The sequence below is a fragment of the Patagioenas fasciata genome, chromosome 4, assembly GCF_037038585.1.
Source record: "Patagioenas fasciata isolate bPatFas1 chromosome 4, bPatFas1.hap1, whole genome shotgun sequence".
Lineage (NCBI taxonomy): Eukaryota > Metazoa > Chordata > Aves > Columbiformes > Columbidae > Patagioenas > Patagioenas fasciata.
Genome location: NC_092523.1, coordinates 60,705,775 through 60,726,436, shown reverse-complemented (window position 1 = coordinate 60,726,436; position 20,662 = coordinate 60,705,775). Strand labels below are relative to the sequence as shown.

General features: G+C 37.0%; 2 protein-coding genes across 6 annotated transcripts in view; one reads left to right on the top strand and one right to left on the bottom strand.

The window, feature by feature from the left end:
• Positions 1-20,662, bottom strand: part of ANAPC10 (anaphase promoting complex subunit 10) — a 337,004-nt gene that overhangs the window by 195,338 nt on the left and 121,004 nt on the right. For 3 of the 5 annotated variants that reach the window (XR_011738867.1, XR_011738869.1, XR_011738870.1), the window contains exon 7: positions 16,049-16,228. The exons of the other annotated variants lie outside the window; for them this stretch is intronic. The gene's annotated coding sequence lies outside the window, so the exon portion shown is untranslated. The remainder of the gene's footprint in view (positions 1-16,048; positions 16,229-20,662) is intronic. 5 annotated transcript variants of the gene reach the window in all.
• Positions 1-20,662, top strand: part of HHIP (hedgehog interacting protein) — a 78,035-nt gene that overhangs the window by 30,213 nt on the left and 27,160 nt on the right. The window lies entirely within an intron of this gene.

Below are 20,662 nucleotides of genomic sequence, written 5' to 3'. Positions count from 1 at the left end.
GTAATAATATTACAGTACTTTTCAAAAAAGGAAGATTTTTATATTGAGGAAGTTAGAAATAGCCTGAAGGGGAAAGTTAGGAAATTAAAATCCATAGAAGCAGCATGGTGGTTCTTTAAAAGTACCTTATTAGACTCAGAGAATGTATGTATATACTGGAACAATTAGGAATCAAGAAGGTGAGAAATATAGCAAGGTACGAGGGAATGTTCAGGCCCCCAAAAAATAATAATCCTATAATAAAATGGAAATCCAACTCAAGTGACACTAACAGAACAGAATATAAATTGAGAACAGAGTAAGGGTTATATCCTGCCATTGTTTCCCTGGCAAAGTAAGTAGGAGTTTCCATAAACATTCTGAGGTATGAGAGGAAATTTAAAGAACAAATAGGGAAAATAGAGAAAGTTTTAATGGATTGTGATAAAAGAATTTCCTCAAGCTAGGTGATGGTCTTTGGCAGAGGCTGGTTAGCCAGACCAGTAGAGTATAAAAGCAAAAGACACAGCTTGATCTCTTTGCGTAAGAGAGACTGGAAAAGACACATCTATAGTTGGTGTTTAACCTTTTCTGTTTCTCCACGTGTAGGCTGAGAAAAAAAAGAGCGGGAGAAGAGAAATTATAGTAAGCACCAGCATAAATTGCTCTAAAAATAAGTGCTCAAAAGGAAATGAAAATTGGAGTAGTTGAGATAATGAAGTTGTACTATTTATTTTTACAAAAGTTAACTATTATCTGTGAGGTTGGCTATGAAAGGGCTCTGGAGGTCATCCTGCAAATTACAGAGAAGTGATAGCCTAGAAAAACCCTAGGTGGGAAAAATTAAGGAAACTGTAAAAGTAGGTCAAAAAAGCATCTTGGGTCAATGTTAATTTGCTGCCATAAACAGAATTTTGTCAAAGAATTAGGTAAGATAATGAATAAAAATAGTTTACATTTCTAGAAGTTTTTACAGTGTATCTGGAGAAAGCAGTATGAGAGATTCTCAGTCAGAAAATAATTTCTAAAAAATGGTTGTGGTTCAGACTGGACTCAGGGAAGAACTGCTCTATACTGGTGCCTCTGGACTTACCTCCAGTACACTGCTAAATTAGAGGTGAAAAAAAAATAGAAGAAATAAAGAACAAATATCTTTAAAATAATTTTAAAATGTTTAATCTAGTAGTTCTTCTAGAAAATCAGCTGTTACTTTGAAGAGTTCATGATTAACTAAGTGGCAGAGTTTGCCAGCAGCATCCTCAGGAGTTCAGCAAGACACAATTGAAGCAAACAGTGTTGAAAAGGGTTTTTGTTTGGTAGCATCTCAAAATATATTTAATTTGGAAAAGATAAGATCTAGCAGAAATAGGTGAAGTAATAAATTTCAGCAAAGGCAACATTGCCTTTTCATTCTTGTTCTTCTTTGATGAAAATGTTTAACAAATTGAATTGTCACACATAAAAGGAATGACATTTGAGCAACATAATCACTTGTCTGTTACATGCTGCTGCTTTGATAGTTTTGATTCAACACCAATCAATGAAGGATTTGCCTGTAGTTTTCCTGCTACTATAATTTATTATGCAATTGTTTACAAAAAATACAGCAGCCATCTGGCTTTCCTGATAGGGCATTGGGTCATATGTCAATAAAATTGGGTGCAGGTAGGTCCTAGCTCTGCTGGTGTTGTAGTCTACACAACTATCACCTTGAATCTTTCCTTCAGATTCCTTGTCCAGAAATATCCTAGTGTTAGCAACCTTCTTTTTGGCATGGAGTAGAAACAAGACATCTCAAAATTATCTTTTTTGAGAAACTGAATATGCTGCAAAGCTAGGTGACTTGGGAACTCAGGCTGTCAGATTTGCATGTAAAAGTCTGCTTTATATTAGGGCTGTATGCAATAATAAGCATTTCCAAGGCTATCAACAGTAACTAAAGGGTTGTCAAGATATATTCCAGGGACAGTTATAAAATTGTAAAATATTGGACACAATATACAATAAGATAGATGAAATTCAGAGAGGCAGTTCCAAAGGCACATATAAAGTCAATGTTACTTGCTCATAAAGAGACCTGCTGTGCTACTGTAAGTAATTAAATATTGTTTGGTAAAAGAGACTCATTGCTCTATATTGATGATCAGGGAAGTTATTCAGGATAGGCAAGTTACAGACTGTAGTCCCTGCTGTGACTTAAGTGCAGAATTCCTCTTCTGATTTTAAGGAAATTATTGTTTGGGAACCTTCTCAGGTCAAAGCTAGAAATTCTAGTAAAAAACAGAAAAGGAGAAAGTCCATAACAACAAAAACAATAGCTTGATAGGTTAAACCTTTACATGGGATGTGCGAACTGCAAGTATAGCCCTCTAGCTGGAATCAGGTATATTAACTATTCATGTGTCTTCTGCTCTGAGAGCACAGATGTCCACTAGAACTAGGGGACACAGTTGCAAACAATAGTCTTGTCAGAATCAAAAACTTCTTTTTACTGATTAGGATTTTCCAACAATAACTGCCACAGAAATGTTTTGCCAAAAATCCTAGATTAACGTTAGTAACGTAATTCTCTGCTGCCCCACTCGCTGAAGAAGCTCCCAAAGCCTTCTCTTCTCCCAGCTGAACGAGACCTACTGTCTTGGTCTCTCCACAAAGGTCAAACGCTCCAGTCCCCAACCATCCTTCACTGCACTCCCTCTGGTCTACCAATATCATTCTGATACAGAGTGGCCTATAAACCAGACGCAGTATTTTAGCTGCAGCCTGGTAAGTGCAGAGTAAAGGGAGGATGCTCCCGTGCTCTGCTGGCTGTGCTCGTGTTCACACAGCCCAGGACACTGTTGGCTCACCTTCAGTTTGCTGTCTCCCGAGACCCCAAAGACCCTTTCAGCAGAGCTGTCCCCAGCCAGTTGGTCCCCTGCCTGTATTGCTGCAAATGAAATAGGTTTTGAAAAAGTCTGCAGTAATCTGTGTCTGTAGTTCCAACTCATTCCTTCTGACTGTGGCTATCCAGCCAGAGGTAGTTGTTCCCCAATACAGTGAGGATCAAGTTTTCTCTTTAAAACCTTAACTAGACATAGTCTCCCCCTGAGATATCCTCCTTATCCTATCACTCGTCACACCACAAAACCCATCTAGTTGCTTTAACCACTGTAAGGCAGAGAGCTTCATATCAGGCTGGCTTCTTTCTCAAGAATTTTTCAAATTTCTCAAAAACCAATATTCAAATGAGATTTGCAACTATACAGATGTGCACAGCACTTCAGAAATAACAGATGCTGTCACGCTGTTGACTTAATGGCTGTGAACTGTACATGTACATAGAAGGGTGTGAAAGAAACCTCACCATCGAGAGCATTTCCACTGAAGAGCATCTTTTAAGGGGTTGATTTTCAGAACTCTTAATCACTGCTGTAACCAGATACTTAGACTTGAATATTTATTATATACATAAGGCATTAAATACTTATGGTTGATTTATAGCTTGGGTTAGGATGTTATTTTTAAATAAGCCATATAAAGTACCTTCAATCCTGTCCATTCAGACACCCATGAGGCAGACTCCAAAATCATGGAATTGGCTTAAATGTCATGTGCTTAAAAAAATCCATTTGGAAACAGAGGGAGTAGAAATTCACTGCCTCCTTACTTTTTAGCTTGATCTGTATTCTCAGAGTTTTCCCTGCAATTATGAAGTCCAAAGGTTTCAAATTAAAAAGCTGAAAACCTACTGCAATGTTTTATTCTACTAATTTCAGCTTTCAATAAACTTCTTATACTTTGCAAGACTTGTAAAATAATTGCAACTATTGGCTATACTACTTACTAAGATGTGCACACACATCTGTGTAGCTGAAAATTCCACAACATACTGAAATACTAGTTGTAATTAACAAGAGACTGGATTGCTGAGGTTTTGTGGCATGCCTTTAAATGTTTGAGCACACATTCCTTCCAGTCAGCTCTAATGAATTTTGTATCTCCTTCATGCAGTGAGACTGGAGGAAGAGCCCATATGAGCAGAGAACAGGGGAACCTGCTGGTTTTCTGCAGAATATTTGGTTTTTCATCTTCATAAGAGAAAGGGCAATTTTCATATTACACATAACATTTTGTGTGTCCCTGGATGGTTTTCCTCTATTAGTTCCAAGAACAATTGCAAGGAAACATTTGTGAGTCAATGAATTTGTAGAGAAAGTGAATTTACCACTTTTTAAATATGCTCAAGCAGTCATATTTGTAGTCTTCAGACATAACAAATTGTGTATAGCTTGTCACTTTTTTCAGTGGTTATTGTTCTTTTTCTCCTAAGGGAATATGGCTTTTGTAGCTCAGTGAGGCTTTGCTAATTATTACATACCTTGTATTTCTAAAGATAAATTATGCTTATGTTAGCTATTTTCCTTTCAGGAAATGTTCCATTCAATACTTAAGTATAGATTGGAAATGGGTGAATTCCTTATTCCTTTTTTGGGGAAGGAGTGTAATAGAAAATGTTGGCATTTATCAAGGAATAATGGATGAGTATATCACAACATTCTGACAACCTAGTAAATTTTCCTACTCTGAATTTGAATAACTGTCACATTTAACTAACGGATATTCAAATACAGGAGTCACCATGTGTAAACAATTTAACATTTACCACAGATGCCCAAGTCTTACAACAACAGAATCAGGAATAATGAGTAGTATTTACTTAACTTGCAAGTCTATATTATGTGACATGATGTATTGTCTGAAAAAGTTATCAGAGGTTTTAGGATTAAATTGGTCCAAATCTTCTGTGTACTGCATATCTTTGAAAGGTGACTGGAAGTTAAAGATGTACTTCCAGTTGATTGTTTAATTAAAAATCAACCCATTTGCTACATATTATATTTGTCTAAACCAAAAGTATGTTAAGGACAAAGATGCTGACGAGCCAGTCGTGCGATGGAGCAGAGGAGCACAGGTGGTCTGGGGAAGGCAGTGGGGATCAGATCTCCCCACCAGCTCTCCTACTCCTTTGCTCCTTCCCTGGAGCGGAGCGATGGTGCAGACATCATTGAAAGGACACAGTGGGCAAGAGACAGGAAAAACAAGACTTTGTATTCGACAAGTGGAACAAGACTTGTTCCATGTGAAATACAACTTTCTCATCTTCTGCATATGTTATTAGCAAATGCTAATAAGAGATCAATAATGTTATGAAAGAACCATTTAAAAATGTAGACAACTTTAGAACTGAAAGAAAAAGAAAGATGAAAGGCATTGGCTGGCCATTCTACATCTATAAATTATCACTTAATAGACAGTATTCGTATTAATGTAAATATAAGACAAAGATTTACAAATATGAGTTTAGTGCTTGTGGTAAACCTGAGACTAGTTTTGAGGAAATACTGGTCACTCTTTCTGTGATTTTTGTGTATTTACTTTTTAGCTGTTTTAAGTTAAACCTTAAAAACAAGGAATTATTTTTAGAAATGTCCTTTAATGCTTGACATCTCAAAGCAGAAGCAACAAAAAAAAGAATCCATGTCTATTCAGAAAGATTTTTTAAAGACTAAGAGATTCTAAGAAGCCTTTGCAGGTCAAACTATGATAAATGGGCATATATGACATTGCAGGGAATATTGTTTCCTAAGCAGAACAATTCTGATGATGCTTAATTTTTTTTAAAGAGAGCATCATTTGACAAGCATGGTTCCCTTTTTCAAGTGAGGACTCAGACTCAGGACTGAACTTCTGATTGTTACAGATGATCACGTATCTGACAAATTGCAACTGCTGTACTTGTCTCATTCCTGGCCTGTTTTGGGTAGGTTTGTTTTGTTTTAAGCAAGTAACAAAGATGGCTTAACTTCAGAGAGATTTTCTTAATGGAATCCATTCCACCCAGAAGGTGTTCTCTCTAACAAATGCGAAACATCACTAAATTTAACCCAAAGTCTGAGCAATGGAAAGCTACATAGATGATGTCAGACATTACAAATATTATTTGTACTTGCTAGTTTACTTGAAGGGAAATTATGAGAATGACATCATAATGATGACTAATTTTTATTAGTGTTTTCTCTCTGAAACTCTAGACTTACAGTTATAAAGAAAAACAACTTTTAAAATGCTGAACTTGTTATTCTTTTCTAACACTTTGTGATTTTCTTATTTGTAAAAGATAGTAATATTTAAAAATACAATAGATACTATCAGCTCTTACTCTAGTCATTTGACATGTCAAATATTTTTTGTCCAAAAGAAAAGAATATATTTAATGCTCATAAAAGATAGGAAATGATCACATCTTTTAAATTAATTGCTGCTTGGGTCGGCCTATGAACCTATAAACTCTGCTGGAACAGTTGTAGCCAAATTTCTTTACAACAGTTTCTTACTATGGAAATGAATTATGCTGATGAGGGGGTGATGATCAGCTTAGGAACAACGCTATGTTTCTTCAGTCAGCAAAGGCAAATCATAGGGTGCCACAGCTCTAGAAACATCCAAAATCCGCACAACCAGTATAACTCTATTTTACAGCAAAGCCTGCAGTAATGTGGGGTTGCAAAAGGACTTGGTACAAAAGTCTGTTGGGTACTTGTCCTTACCAATAAGTTCTGTATGAGCTCCAGCTCCAAAGGGCATTGGGTGTGATCTTCAGAGCTGGAGATAGCAGTAGCCAAGGAGACCAAGAGAACAGTATCACCCACAGCAAGGCAAGAAACATTTTTCAAGCCCAGATGAAGGGCATCCCTACAGGAATACTGAGAGGGTCATCAAGGGACTAGATATGCCCATTCAAGTCAGTAGACTCCATAGCTAAAAGCTGGTGGGTGGCGTAGCAACCCAAATGCTGCGTCTGGTGGAGAATTCCCTTCCCTGTTTTTAGGAACTCACCACCATCAGACTGCATTCTCAGGTTCTTTACTGAGGACAAGATTAGGCCACAAAACCAGGTAGAGACACATCTCCATTACTATATTACTATATTTCTCCAAATGCTGATGTCCCATTCAGTACCTCAAAGGCAACGGAATTACCCAAGTGTGGATGGTTGATATTTTAATAGGCGTTTTGTGTACTAGGAGCTTTGTTTATTTATGAAGAATTGTTTTAATGTGAAATGAATATTCATGGTGTCAAAGTGCTTACACACATTACGGAACTTAAATATTGTGCCCTAATGCAGCCTTCATATTAATGCATTATTTTAATATGCAAAATTCAGGGATTAATTTAGCATCAATAATTACTACCAGCCCTGCATATATGACTCTGACTCCTGGCATAAAATGATGCATTTGCAGTCTCAGCTCTCACATAAATAAGAATATGGGTTAAGTGTGCAAAGGTAGGGCTGCAAATGTCACTCCTATGGCTGAGTTCAAACCCTACTGGTAGAGCAGCTCCAGTGATTTGAGAAATTTCCCCCTTCCAGTCTGCTTTGTTATTCCCTCGCCTCAGACAAGGCTGAGTAACTGGATAACTGCTCCCACTTTATTTCAGTGCAAAGCAAATGAAGTTCAGCAAATAACTAAGGGGTGGTACCTTCACATAGCGCTAGAATTTTTTACCTCCAGGGAATCACACAACATCTTGGGTAAAAGATGTGTGTTCATTTTCAACGATACCTCAAAATGAGAGGTCTAGGTAGCATCAATGGCATCGTTCATCTCAACACTGAAAGAGAGTTAGTTCTGTGACTAGTTTTCAGAGCTCTTGTAAAGAGTTACACCACCATGTAATGGGCCTATGCGACAAAGAATGCTCCCCTAATCAACCCCATTTGCAAAGGATTTTCAGGATAAAAATGAACAAATGATCTGTAATAGATAATAAACAGCTAATCATTACATCACACATACCACATCAATTAATACAGATACATTTATTCAACTTCTTTTATATATTACTTATATTAAAGCATTCTATTTTATCAAGGATTCAAAGGGATTAGACTTTAATTTGTTATTTTAGTATACTATACCTTTAAATTGTTGACATATAAGTTGTATAAATAGAAACACTATAAATCTCTTAAAAATGTACCATAAATTTTTTATGTATGACCTTTAAGTAACAGCAGCCTGTTGCATAACTCTGCAGGGGAAGTCACGTGGTAGAAACCTCATATTTCCTTAAATTTATGGTTGTTTCATGGTGGTCTAAAAGACTTTTTTTTTTTTTTTTTAAGTTCCCTTTCAAAGTCGTAATCTTAGTAAATTGTTTAATGTTTGGTCTAATGCAGGTCAATGTAAGTTCTTATCTAGATTTATAATAGGAAATATATAATGTCAGATACCAATGAAACCTGGCTAATAAAGTCAAGGATACCAGTGTTATGTTTCATTATAATGATGTGAAGATAATGCCTTTAGCTGCATAACCACCACATTAGCTACAGACCATAAAGAAATCTTTATGAAATCTCAGGGTCAGATTCATTAACAGTCTCCATTTTTTCCAACAATTTTTTCTTCCTCAATCAGAAGTATTTTTGATTGATAAATCCCCCCACTACCACTGCATCAGATCTCATTTACTGACACCAAAAGTCATGTAACTCTGGAGAGAATCAGCTGCCTCGTGATACTCCGTTTTGCACTAGAAAGAAAATCGGTGGAGTTTGTGCACATGCTTAAATACCTGCTGAATTAGGGCCTTACGAAACAAAATTTTATATTAAGGTAATTATCATTTCCATTAGCTGGAGGAAATTTCACTCTTTCCTACTCCAAAGGAGTTCGGGTTATACTCAGAACAGTGTTATTGGCATCAACAGAAAAGGTCTGCTTCAAGTTAAAACATGCAAGTGAATACAAGTTGCGTGAACAAGAAGAAATTATTAGTGGTTTTCCACCTCCACCAAAATCCTCAGGATCCAAAACAGGAATTTACAACGCTTGGCAGAATAAAAATTAAACCCCACTCAGAAATGTCAATATTTAAAATACGTAGTACGACCATAATTTAATGAGTTCTTTAAAAAACGCAGGCACATACATGAAATGCACATTTTTCAAGACCCTTTTCCCCCAGCATTGTGGGCATAACAATGTTAACTTATTAAATACTATAAAATTAATTATTTCAGGTAGTTCGAACACCATTTATTTAGGCCTTAAGATATGCAAATCAAACATGAGAGCACTGTATTTCCACTCATGGTCTGCTTTTGGAACTACAAAAAAGAATTAAATTTGATCAGAATTTAAACTGCAAGGACAAAGAAATCTGTGTTCACCTAAATGCCAGATGCATGTCTATGTTTATACGTGTATGTAGTGAGTATATGCATAACACATTCAAGCCTTGCAGAGTCATAAATTCTCACCCGAAAGGCAGATGTGCACGTTCCACAGTAGATGCAAATGAAAGCAAGACTCTGTGTACAGCCTTGCAAAACATGAACTAATACGACACAGTTCTATAATGGCACTGAAAGAGGTACTAATCATTCATTTTCAAAGAACAAGGAATCCCTCTCTCCTGCCTGCTTCTTCGGATAGCCTGTGTCAACCTGACCATAATCCGTCAATCAAAGATAGGCAATGGTGTGCCGTTAGTGTATTAATAACATTTTATTCAATAGACTTCGAGCATCCTGTCCAAAGATCACAGGTGCATACTAAGAAAGAATGGAAAATATAAGAATCAAAGTGGACACTAATTTTCTAACTTCTTTTACATTGTGCCTTCTGGGTAAGCACTAAACCAATTAATACATGTTCAATAAATGTCTCCAGCAGTGTTTAGTGGTGATAAGAATAATCCTGTTCAGGTATGTCAGAAATCTGCTGAAAAACAAATGAAGAGCAAGATACAATAAGAGACGGTTTACTGGCATCATATGAGCATTGCTTAGCTGAGGAACAGGTAATTTGTGTGAGTGTCTTTGAACCTGGAACAGGGTTAATCCAAGATCTTGACAGACATGAAAGACTAACAAACCTTTTTTCTTCTCAATAATTTTCCTTTAATAGAGCATTTAGAGCCTGAACTTAGAGAAAGGACGATTGTACTAAAGGCTAGTCTGGAGAAGAAGTCAAATGTGCACCAAAAAGAGAGCATGGAACTTTTTCCTGTACATGCAAGGCATTCATTAGCCTCACAAAAAACAGAAAAATCAGCACTGCTGGGGCTTTCACAAGTAGATGAGGGTGTCAAGGGAGAGGCAAAAATCCACCCCGCAGGCAGCGAGTCTCAGGAACCTCAGAATGCTGGCAATGGCTTCGTTAGAAACCAGAGAGCCTTCCCATGCCAAGAACAGACACTAAAATCTCAGACAGTTAATGCAAGAACGGGATAGAGAGGAGAATATTCTGAGATTTTGAAAACATACTCTCACCAAGTGTGGACTGAAAGGTTCTCAGGAAGGGCCAAATGAAATATTCCATTTCAGTGTTGACATTCTTTTAACTAAAACTAATTTCCAAGCTGAAAACAACTCACTGAAATAATCCAAATTCCCAGTTTTACAAATATTAGAACTGGATGTTTCATCAATTTCAAAACTATGGTTTTTTTCCCAAAATACAACATGTATCGCAAGCAAACCTCCCTTTCTATCAGGGATCGCAGTGGCTTAGACAAATCTGCGTTTTCAAATACTGTCTTTATTCAGAAAGCTTCTGGCCATTTATATTGAAGACAGTTTTCGTAGTAATTTACTGGTTGTCTTAGGACAAATGAATTCTGAAGTTTTAATTCTGCATCAGCTCTTGATGCACACAAACATATTCCTCTAATTATTCCATATGCATGCAATGCCTCACCCTATTTCATTTTTGTAAGTGTGCATGCTTAACACATTCCTTCTTCGCAATGTCCAAAACTATCTTTGCATTCTCAACAAGAAACATATTTCTCATTCACACATCTTGGGCCAAACCCAGATGGTATTAGTTTCCTACAAGGGTATTTCCTGCATGTCTGAATTGTCAACACGGCTGTGGATTGCCATCGTTCTCCTCCTATATACAGATTCTAGTCATGAAGAGCAAACCATATATCCTCCACCACCCTGGTTTTTCCACTTGGCACATTTCACAAAAATATTCATGTCTCTCTTCAAATTATTAATATTTTTTCGCTACTTTAGTTGAGCGGTAAAGAGGAGATCTATATAAGTGATCCACAAAAACGCTTGATTATTTCAGCTTCCTCTGGTGTTCACAAAATGTCTGTGGAAAAATCTGGATTTCTCTGGATTTATTTACTCCTTGTTTTCAGGTAGCTGGCACATTACGTATATTTTTTAAGACTTACCGAAAGAACTCAAATTCTACGATTACTGGAGTCAGTATTTGAAATCCAAGCTGTTGCATAACTAAGCAGTCAATAGGTTGCAGGCCAGCCTTTCTCACCCAGCCCCTGGGGCACTGTGAGGCTGACAGCAATGGCAAAGCACCCAGGAGGAAAACACTGAGGCACTATCAGACAATTCAAATGCTTTTTTCTTCCCAGCTCCCATTCAGTGCTTTTTCCGAAATGGAAGGGTGCTGGTGCTTGAAAGTATTTCTGACCCAGGTACAAAACATGATGCACATCCATGGTTTTTGTTGAAAAAAAAAAAGCAATAATAGCATTTTCTATTTTTTTTCTAGCTGTCTTTCTATCAGGATTCCAACAAGTGCAGTCTTTATATTTCAAACAGTTTGATTTTGGATAACAAATACACTTCCAGTGCTCATGCTCGCATGTGGAAGCTTAAAACTCAGTAGTGGATGCTGGACCCCTAAATTGATTTTCTGTTTGCATTTGTGTCAATAATGGAAGACTGTTTACTGTTTGAAACAATTGAATGGACAAACAACATAGGTATAAACAATTTTAAAATCGGAGTAAATACACATAACATAGTTGTCTAGCCTTCATCCAGTAGATCTGTTGAATGTCTACTGGTAAAACATTGAAGAATACTTGCAGAGCTTCTAAGAATGCCAATTCTGATTCTGCCTATCACATTTAGTATAGTCATCTACTGAGCAAACCAGCAACATATGCAACCAGCATTTGCTTTGAAGATATGACACATCATTATCAAAACTATGCTGAATGCTGATGCTAAATATAGGCTGAAATATGCCCCTCCATGCATCCAGATTTCAGAGTTCGAAAGTTCCTTGGATATGAGGGAACAGAACAGCATTTGCTTTATCTTTAGAATTTGCATACCCGTTCTTTGGCAACTGAAAACCGGTGAGGTGTTCCCATGTTTTGGTGCCTGCAGGCAAGCCCCACACTCTACATAGTGGCTCTGCCTTCAGGAGAGAATCCCAGACAAGATAATGGGTGGAATAGAAGCATCGATTGCTGTGAACTTTCGCATGCCTCCTGACTCTGTCCTGTGTTTTTCTGTCACCCAAACTTCTATGCTGCTAATTGTCTCCTACTCCCCTACCAAAAACCATTCAGATAATATGATTCTCCAGTTTCTAAAAATAAGAAAAAAAGGCAATATAAACTATCTTGCAGAAGACACTTTACAACCTTTGCTTAGTACCTTCAGAGCCTTAATGACTAAAGCTAGAAATCTGTTAAGGAAATCAGCTTCAGTGAAGAAGAAAATCTGTATATTTTACAGTGAAGATCAATATCAGTTTGATAAGCCACTGAACTCACTCTTTTCTTAGAGCAGTGACAGAGCCAGACCCACAGTTTAATCTAGGTTATGTTGCAAATATGAATTATTACCATAGTAATGACTGGGAAAAACACAAACAGTGTGGACTGAATGAAGCACCTCTAGTCCTTCGATACCATCTGGCAAAGGTATCCTGTTTACGGTGTTTTTTGGGGGGTTTTTGTGGTTTTTTGTTTATTTTTTGCAAGAGGGAGACTGCTAGCAACTTACGGTTATGACTTGCTGAGTAAGTTTTAGTATTCATTAACATACAGATAACAACAAAGACATGGAGACACAATATTAAAATACCTAGCTCATGTGAATGTAACATTCCCCTTGCAACCAGAAAACGCAAGTACCTGCTTTAATAGAGAACACTTCGGTGCCGAGAGGCATAGGAGAAAGGCCAGATTGTTTGTAAGAGAGAGTAATGTCATCGGGGCATCTTTCCATTTCCATCTCTCTTTTTTGAAACTAGTTATTTTTTAATGCCTACAATTAGACAGATCAACATTTCTGGTTTTAATTTAATGCAGAGAGTATGATAATTACTGTTATTCTGTTCTGAATTATATCCCTAAATTTCCATATAAAGTGGTCATGGTAAAACAGCATGAATTTGTTTTCAATTATCGAAGTATAGAATTTGTTGTAGGTTGGTTCATTTTACATAAGCACTGTCAAATTTGCTATGTGTCACTATACATCCTCTTTTTTTTGCCTCTCTCAGCATAAAAAAAAAATAGTCTTACAGCTCATTTTAAAGTACTGTAGACTTTTTTGTGGACACTTACGAAAAGTCTTAATTTAGCCGCCCAGGGAGATCTTTGCACCATAGTAAGGGTTTTATTTTTCCATAGCATATTTTTAATCTTTAGCAATGACAAAAGCAGCAGTGATTGGCTGAAATGTCATGCCACATAAAACCAACTTATATATGGAATTATAATTCTTGAACTCTTTTGACACCTCTCTGCCACTAGGCCTGTATTTTAATAACAAAGGAAGACTTTATGAAATACGTTACTGAAAAGTAACTGAAGATAAGGTTTATATACATGGTCAAGGAATGAGAGCATGAGAAAACCAGAGAAGACGCCTGGGCAGACTACAGTCAAATTACAGTGTTGGTAGAACTGTAAATCACTAATAAGATTAATTTGTATTGTTTATCTGTTTATAGAAAAATAATGTTAGCATTAAAATATGGTCTAGAAAAATCATTCTGATTTGAAGAGGTAAAGTCACAGTTTTGATGAACGAAAAAGGGATTATTAGTCTCTTCTTGTCATGTATTTGTGAATGTTGATGTAACGTAGGCTGCTCTCTTTGGAGTCTCATCTGAGATGATTTTATCGGACTGCCCACTGAAAGAGAGTTGTAAAATTCACCTTTATCACGGAAGTGGCATGGAAAGGTGGGTAAAGCTTTAAAGCAACAGAAAGAAGGAGGAAAAAATACTACAGTCATCAAGTCTATTCTCCCTATTAATGAAGGATTTTCATGATCAGTAAATTTCTTAACACTTACTGCATTCTCGTTCACTTGGAAGGAAACTTTCTTGCTTTCCTAGAAGGCTAATTCTACAACACAATAGACTTCAAACCAATGCAGCTGAAAAGCTGTCAGGTGAAGACAGTCAAGAGTGGAAGAATGCTGAAGAGGAAGAGTATAGGAGAGCAGATATGCCAAAGAAAGAAAAAAGAAAGCCCAGAAAGTGGAAGTGCGCCAGGGAAATAAGAAGGAGCATGCTTATTTTTTACCTTCCCTTAGTGGCCTCCGCTGGTGAACCACTCACTGAATTGCTGGTGGAATGTAAAGTTTCCTTGAAAATAAATCCAGCTGGGGACAGAGGTGGAATCACCACCTGTGTTCCCAGAGGATGAATGTTGCTTACAGCTCAAGAGGCCTCTATGGTGCAGGAAAGTGTGTAATTCACACCTTCTTGAGCCAGCTTTACTGAATGCAATAATCATCTGGTCTTTATTTGAATCTCCCTCTTCCGGGACTGATTTCCACTGTCTTCTGTTATTCCAATTCTCCTAAAGCAGTGCAGTACATAAAGTTTTGCAGTCCAGATGCAGACCTCACATGGGCTCACGGCCACCTCCTTGCAAGCACGCTCACAGTCCCGTGTCACTCTGCCCAAAACCTCCCAATTATTGGCTGGCTTTTGGCAGTCCCAGAGCTTTTAGCGGCTCCTAGCCAATAATTGGGAGAGTTGTCAAACCAGGATTCCTGTCTTACTAGAAGAGTGTGAAGGAGGCAAGCTGTGGGTTTATGTTGGGTTGGTATCTGCATTTATAAGTTTCACATACTTTCTTTAGGAGGACGGGAAGAATTGTATTATCACGGAACAAGGATTGTCATTTGGACTAAACTAAAGATTTCCCAGCAGAACAGCAAAATCTGGAGTTGTGGAATTAAAATATAAGTACAGAGGACTAGGACTAGAAATGAAAGGGCCTGCATTTAGTGACTGATATATTCAAAGGACTGTGAAGACAAGGAAAAGAAAACAAGATCAAGGCCATGTCAAAATTTTGGTTTTGCTGCAACAGAAGAATTAGAAAAGACTTAGGTTTTCAGTTCCAGTGCTACCTTTAGGTCTCAAACCATTTTTACTTCTTTCTATTCAAGTTATGGTTACTCTAGTGTCCTTTTGCTGGAAAACTATGCTGCATAATAGAAGTGTGTGTGTAATTAATTCCTGTGGATCAGTACTTTGACTTTTTTGCCAGTGTAGAGAAGCCTGATTCAAATCCGTGCAGAACTGTTCTTATGAATCGTGTTACTACCTTTTAATAGGCGTAACGCGTGGACCCACTGAGCTCTAAAGGAGCAGGATGTCATTACTTTATAGTGAGTTCAGTTGTCCTTTAAAAAACAAGCATTTAAATATCCCTGCAAACATCAGAGCAGACAACTTTGTGATGGATGCACTTTAGCCATCAATGATTTGCAGCCAAGTCTTGCCCTGCACCCACTGAACAAAAACCAACTCTAACTTCAGTGGGATTTGTGCTCACGTTCCAAGTAAGAGTATGGCCCTCTAAGTATTTTTCCTGTACAAATTTAATTGTAAAGCATTCCTCTATCTAAATGTATTTTTAAGTGAAGCATAAAAATAGTGCATTTGTTAAAATAAATAGAAAATATTGAAAATGTTTTTAAAAATCCTTCGATAACTGCAAAGCCCTTTATAAATGAGAAAGAAAAAGGAAAAAAAAAGCAGCTTTGCAGCACAACAGGAAAAAGGAAATGCTTTGGAGATAGGGTCTACTATGTATACTATACTGAGCCATGACATGAGTGTAATTATTTTTCCCTAAGGTAAATGTCTTGTGTTACCAATTCTTCCCTTGCCAGAGGCCTCAGGCCCCACAGATGTTCAGATAGCAAAGCACTTGAATTTTCAACACCCAAGAGATCTATAGGAGCTCTATTCCTATACCATACCTACAGCCCAATTAGTGTCTGGTTTTCTCATTCGCTATGCGTTGTCCTCTTTCACCTATCAGGGGAACCTCCCCTTGTGTTTCTCCGAGCAGTCGAGGCAGCTTTGAAAGGCGAGGTGGACCCTTGCAGCAGAGCTTTTGCTGGTTTCTGCTTCTGCTGTAGTCAGGTTTCTGTCCTGTGCTAGGGCCAAATTTCAAAAATGTTAATTTGGCAAACACATCCCTCTGAGAAAAACACCTGACACTGATATTCAGCTCTACAGTAAAATCTGGTAAAGGAAGGTTCAAACAAGCAGAGATTCTTTTGGGATCTCCTAATTAGAAATCCCTTTCTGATGAGTTCATGTGGTACTGCCTGATAAGAAATTTTACGTGTTCCATGACCCCCTCACCCATGTGTTTTACAAATAAAACTCCTTAAGATCCAACACATGGTAGTGAGTATTAGTTATGGTATATATTACATAGGAAATAAACTAAGTTAAGGGTGATCATACTACGTGAACAAGTTATGTAGCATTTGCTCTATAATAAATGAAAACAAACTATATGAAGACATTACATTAGAGCTAATATATAAGTCACAAACAACCGTTGAATAGACATATTTTAAGCACAAACCCTTTTAAAAAATTTGCTACTCATTTCCAACATGAGGGTGAAATTGTTGAGATGAAAAAGCTGTTAAGTATAAATGCCACTATTTTATATGAGTGAGTGAATTGTGAAATCAATTTTAAAGGAAAACTCAGATTCTGCTACCTATATTGTTTATTATTAAGCCACACAGAGTAATGAAAATAAATGGTCATGCCTGGTTTTGCTTACTAAAATTAATTACTGTTAAGGTTACATAATTAAGGGTCATGCTTACAATAAATGAAATGGTTAACAATACCAGTTAAGGCATTCCCATGTATTTCTATATATATACTACAGGAAATAAAACATACATTGATGTAATGAAATGGCATCATGTGTAAAAAATAACTGCGGCATAGGTTTCTGTATTATAGAAAAAGTATAATACCTTAATAATATAATAACACTTCCGTATATAATATCAGATATACCAGAGTACATTTGGAAACACATAGATGGAAAGTAGAGCCCTCTTCTAAGGAGTGCTTCTGTGAAAATAGCACTTTTCCATAAAAGTCCAATATTCACGTGCAACAATTAACTCCTCTTTGTCTTATTCAAAATGCAAAGTGGATAGTGTTGTGCAGACATTTCAGATATTTACAAGTGTAAATACAACAGAAATTACAATGCAAAAAGAAATATTAAAAATATACTTCAGTGGAGAACACTTACTGTAGTAATATAGTTTTAGGATTGACATAATGTACCTAATCAACCATTTTTAAATTAAAATTAAAGAAACACTTTAACACATACAATTAATCTTTACTTGCCTTAGAACTAACTTAATATAATTTTGATTAAATTATTTTCATGCTTGTAGTCCTAAACTAGACCAATCTGTTTTTGAAGGAATGTCCTTCCTTTCACAGAACTCCTCAGCTGAAGCTTATAATCCAGCCCAAGGAAAACCAGTTCTGAAACAAACATAGTATTGGTGCAAAACACACAGTTACTGTAAGTGGAAGACAGGAGTGTTCAGGCTCAAGAGCTGCATAGACAGCCATTGGAAGTGGGAGCTTCCAGGTTTAGTTACAATAGAAATTCACACTGGCCCCAGTCCACAGCATGTTTAGGTAATTAACACTCATTTCAGACAACCATCATTCTTTTGTCTTCAACAGACATCCCAATGGAATACAAGGATTTGTCTCATTCTCCTTGCCCTTCCTTATACAACTGACTAATGTTAGTGGTTATTCCATCAAATAGTGTAGTGCAGGATCTCATACCAGCTACTCTGTCATCTACAGTTTGTTGGTGCTGGTGTCACCTAAGGGGAAACTTAAAAAGAAAAGGATGTCAAGAAGTTATTAAGCTGCTGAGAGAAAGATATGGATATTTGACAGACGGTGTCTACAAGACAAGACTCTAAAACCTGGGATGCTGGTTTCACAGTAGACGTCAGAAGTCCGTTGATGAAAAATAAGCGTGGATTATTCTATAGGGAAAAATCTGACATTTTGAAATTTGGTATGTAATTATTCAGTTTGACAGTACCAAAATGAATGCTTGTAAGGGATTTTGCTGGATATCTCAATTTACACCGCAACATAAGAGACATAACACTACAGAAAACTATATACTTTCTGGCACCACAGAGATGCTTTCAGAAGCTATACAAGTTGTGGCAGCGATTTAATTGGAAACAACAGGTTAGTGATTAAGTGATATTAGTGATAAAGCTAAAAGTACACAGGAACTATTGCTTTCCAAAACCAGAAGAAATAAGTATGGACAAAATCAGATGGATTTCTAATTGACTGCAAGACAATTAACATCTTGATGCTGCACTGATTTCAGTATCTTAGAGGAATTATTCCAAAGTTTTTATTGAATGCAACAGTAAATAGACTTTTTAGAACACAGTGTGTCCGGCTCACTTTGAAAAACAGAAAGCAGCATGACTCTTCAGGAAGCAATAGACACATTCCACAAACAAAGTAATATATTGCAGTCTAAGGGAATCACGCAAGAAAGCAATTAGTAGAAATACTGGCCTGATCCTATGAATGCAACTTGCCATACTTATTACCTTGCAGGTCCCATGTTCCATTCATTTGTCAAATTCTTGCTTCATGTGTGCTTCATTAAAAGTTCTTAATTTCATTTTCACCTGTTTACGCTTTCAACAGCTTCACTTTCACACCGAGATTGCTTCCATGGCATCAAGTGCTAAATAAAAGCTTCAGCTTAGTAACAGAAAGATCTTTTCTCACTAATACTTTCAATAACTCACCTTGAATGGCAGGCCTAGTGTGACTCATTGACATTCCTGGGCCCTTAAATGAGTTGAACTCATCTCTCAGGAGAAGAAACGGGACTGGCTTTGTCTGGCACAACAGATAGAATCATTCATCAGGAATCTTTGAAATATGCCTTACTCTTCCCAAAGCAACTGATTCGCCTCCCTTTGCTTCAGACTTTATCAGAGCGACTTGGTCAAGACTCTTAGAAACTCATACAATAATATCTACAATCAGTTCAGACTCAGCTGCAGAATTATTCTTGGCTCATAAAGGAGCAGGAGCTTGATTACCAGTCCCTTCATCCATAATGACTGCAACTGATTTGGCAGCTCTAACTAGACCTTCCAAACTAACCCCTCTGATAACCTGCTGAAACTCAATTTTTCTAGCAAACAAACTGGCAAATTTAGGCTGCCTCTAGATTAGCAGGATCCAGATTTCATTGTACAAATCTCTTTCTGTGGAAATCTCTTGACCAATTTACATTCTGACTCAGGTTTCTCTTTGGTGGTTTGTGATTAAAAAGGAAGTATGGCAATCACATTGAATTAAAATAAATTAAAGCTGTGCACTTTCCCAGTTAGGGCTTTTGTGGGATGCCTTTCAACAGGAAGACAGGCCCATCCATCACTTTGAATTGCAAATACATTTTAAAAGCTTCATTCTCTCTAACAATTTAAAATTTCATAATTAGTTATCATGGGTGTGGTTAGAGTTGCAAAATGGTGTCTCCTTATGTGTGCAGCTGGAGCACTTGAATCTACAACAGAGTCACTAGTTTTGAAAGGCTGGCAAACCCTGAGTTAAATTCCCAAACAACTATCAGCTTGTGAATAATCACATATATTAATAGAATTTGAATTGTTCATTATGTATTCTGATTCTTTCCATGCCTCAACTTCTCTCCCCTGCATTACCTCAAGAGCAACTACTGAATCCGAGTTTTATTCTTCATTTATAGAAATACAATTTTAGGCATAGCAATATTACATACATTTTTAGAAGTCAAAGAGAAAATTGCCTTCTCTTTAAGTATACAGGGTATTTGCAGTGTCGCAGTACATTACATAGTTATGATGCTTAACATATAACTGTACTAACCTTCGTGGCAAACATAATAACAAAAGAAAGTTGTTCGGAGATTTTTCTATTTTTATTTTAAAAAATAACAAAACCCTCTCCATTGAAGGACCACATGTAAAACTATGGTTTCTCTGCACTGAGACCAAGGCTGCTTATTACCTACAGTACACTAGCTATGATGAACAGACCACCATAGTTGTGACAACTGATGTTGCTGCCTCCAGGGTAAAACAAAGGTTTACATATTACACAAGCAATTTAACTGTTTTCTAAACATATTGCCAAGACAGTGGGAGTTGGCAGCCAGCACTGTGTTTTAGGTTTTGGATACTTGGATTAGAAGTGACTGCTGATTATAGACCTTTTTATTTGTCCTCGACGAATTACAAGCAACCTAGTAACCCAGCAAAGAATCCTTCACAGCACTTAAACTTGTCTTCATGGCTTCCCAAAGATTGCATACACAAATCACTCCACAAAAGTGGCGTAAGAGACTTGTGCATAGATAACTACGTAAGACAATTGTCTTGTTCCAACTCTTCAAGAGTTCCCCAAAGTGAAACGTTTTATAATCCTTTTTTGTGCAGTAGTCAGGAAAGAAAGAAAAGAGTTTGGGCAAAGATTATCCACAAGAAAGA